This window comes from Apium graveolens, chromosome 7 (genome assembly GCF_009905375.1).
Source record: "Apium graveolens cultivar Ventura chromosome 7, ASM990537v1, whole genome shotgun sequence".
Lineage (NCBI taxonomy): Eukaryota > Viridiplantae > Streptophyta > Magnoliopsida > Apiales > Apiaceae > Apium > Apium graveolens.
The window spans coordinates 244334162-244337385 of NC_133653.1; positions in this window are offsets into that span (position 1 = coordinate 244334162).

Genomic DNA, 3224 nt, shown 5'->3' on the forward strand with positions numbered 1-3224 from the left:
AATATCAAATTGACACCCTTACTTATGATTTCAAAGTTCAATATACAATTTCACAATGATTAGAAGAAAAGGATTCCCGAGGAATCTATGGATATTAGATCATCCATATTTTAACAATTTGTTAAATATTTACAATCTCGAATGAGAAGAGTAAGTATAAAAGAAAAATCAAATGAAGATATTTATTATGAATATTCATCGATGAATTGAGGCAAATTTATTAAAAATTCCTTGGATAATTGAAATAAAGTATAAATAGCTCTGAGCCGAACAAGAAGATCATAATCTATGAATGAAAGTTCATTGATCAACTAAAAGAATTGAACAAGTCCTGATGCGGAGAAAGACTATTCAAGATGGTCACATCAGAAGTTCAAAGTAGGGAACTAGAAGGATTGCCTGATATAATTTATTAAGGCAATACAAATGATCAACAGTTTGGAGGGAGTAGCATGACAGTGAGTAGGTGCCAAAATATTTCACTGATTATCCTAACTCTCGTCATCATCCATCTGAGCATGATCCCATCTCTTCATTTCTGCAATTCCATGTTTTAACTAGTGTCTCCCTCAATCATCATTTTAAAATCGCTTACTATCTTGACTTCCGCACGTATATCTGTCATTCCGGTGTTTCACCTGGAAGACCTTAATCAGAAATATTCTAAAAGCATCCGTTAAGGCAATATGGGCCTGCTACATGCATCCGTTACTAATTACAAGTGGCCAGTTCCCCCTGAGAACAGATCAAAGAGATCTCTCAGGGATCTCAATGCAGTCCCTAAGTTCGGTGGCATGTGTGTGTAATTGAACATACGTTACCGAATATATTAGAGGTCTACGAGTACATATACGTAGTCTCTGACATTATATCTACCGTATAATTCCGCTCTAGACTAATTTTTCCATCCTTTTTTAAAGGTTCTAAGATCGAACCATCGATCGTTGTAATCTTACGCCATTTAATTATAGACATGCCATCAATTCTCGATGCTCTTGACCTCAGAGATAAACCATCATAACCTTACATGTTAAGCGCACTAATAATATCATACAGTGTATTCGTCTTACGATAACATTCGTATATTACGTTCAAATCTTCCTTAATGGAAATAAAATCCTCAAGGGTATATTGGACATTATCTCTGCTAAATTCGTTATTCATATGGTATTCTTATGCTCATTGGTAAAATAATACCTTCAAATAGTTGGGTAGTAACTTCAACTATTATATCAATAATTAGACTTCAAGGTTCTTACATGTGATGCCCCTTCATGGGAAACCTAGAAAGAACTATGAGTAACAAAGCTCGTGTTGTCCAAATGAACATTTGGTGTTGATAATACCGTCTTTACCCCAAATGCCCTAGAGACTCACCTCCGAGTTCTACATCCACATCATTACTAAATCATATATGATTCTAATTTTTTTCTTTTCATCATTCAGATAATCTCCAATGGTTCTATTAGTCATACTTTAATACCTGAAATATACACTTATCCTAACCTACACATTGGGGCTACATTCGGTAGTCCAATGATGAACTCTATATGAGCTCTTACGCAATCTCGCATCTCAAAAGATTCCTAACACTCTCGTGTCTAAGTACTATAACTTATTGCTCTAATACCATTTCTGTAACGCCCCCAAATCCGGGGTCATGAATCTGGGTCGTCACGCCATCCTTCACTCATGTGTAACCTGTATTGATTCAAAAATCCAACAGACCCCAATCTCACGCACACACACATACACACAAGTTATAGCCTTAGAAATGATATACAAAATGTAATCTTCTTTTATTACACTCAGATGTACTTTACAGGATCTTAAACAATTATTCGTAACCTCTACATGAAGTAATAATAATTACTACTAACATCTTATACCTATCTGGATACTCTGGTCCACTTGAGACAAAGCTGTAAGAGATTCTCCCCACGATTTTAAGTGACCAAGTCCCACGTCGGCATACTGGTAATATGTTGTGTTGTGACATTTAAAAGAAAACAAGAGTGAGCAATAATGCTCATCCATAATAATCAACAGTATGAAAAGACTTTTAAAGGAAATTATATTAATCCGTACAAGGATACGTATTTATTCAAAGTAGTTTTCTTGGTGATACACACCTCTTTTTAAAACAATTCTTTGATTGACTTATTAGTCTGCAAATACCTTAATGGTAAACCCAACACCTAGGCTTGGGTTACGGTAGTGCATTTCAATTCCAATTGGAAGAATATAGGACATTCACTGGAGCCACCACCGCATACGATGATCAGTCGTAATACGGAAAATAGTAACCTTTTCTACTAGTAGAAGGACGACACCTTCGTATCCCGGTTATCACCCTTGCCTCATTCGGGCTACGTGTCCCATTTCGGGTATACACATACTTCACAAGTTCCTGAGTACATAGAGTACCTTCGCCTGCGGTACCTTTGGTAGTCTCCCTGGTACACATAGTACTAGAGTCTACCCCTCCCTTGTCCTTTTAAGAAACCCTATCATATCTCAAGAACTCGAATCACATCAAAGTTCTCCAAGCGTTTTGCTTGGTGATAGGTACAGCTCATCTCATATGTATATATATATATATGTACTTCCGAGAATTTTCGGAGGAAGTACTAAGATAATGTGAGTTGACCGTTGTCAACAGATAGATAAATGAGGGGGAGTTTCTTTTGAAACTATATTCAAAATATTTAAAATACGTTGAGATTATATTCTTTGACGATCTGAAAATATTAATATGAATTTCTGAAACTCGGAAAATATTTTAAATTAGGTTTTATGATTTTAAATGATATTAAATAATTTAATAAATATTGAATAATTAAATAATAATTATTAAATAATTAAACCTCGAATAGTTGTTCTTTAAAAGAATATTTGAAATAATGTTCCTCAACTAATTTAAGTTTAAGTACCTATATTAATCTTTAATATATATAAAATAATTGGTTTTAAAATAAAATAAACGTTGGAGAATACTTCTCCCTTTTTAAATGAATACCTAAAATAATATTTATTGCGCGGGTAATTAAATAAAGTTGAGGGAATACGATCTTTAGAAATCATTTTAAATAAATTTTGAGGTACTTTAATTTTTCGCAAGAGGACATTGAGTCCTTTGGAATAAAATAGCTACGTACTTTTAATCATCCCAAAATATCTCCGGGATAATTTCGGGGTTTATACTGTATAAAAATTGACCGACT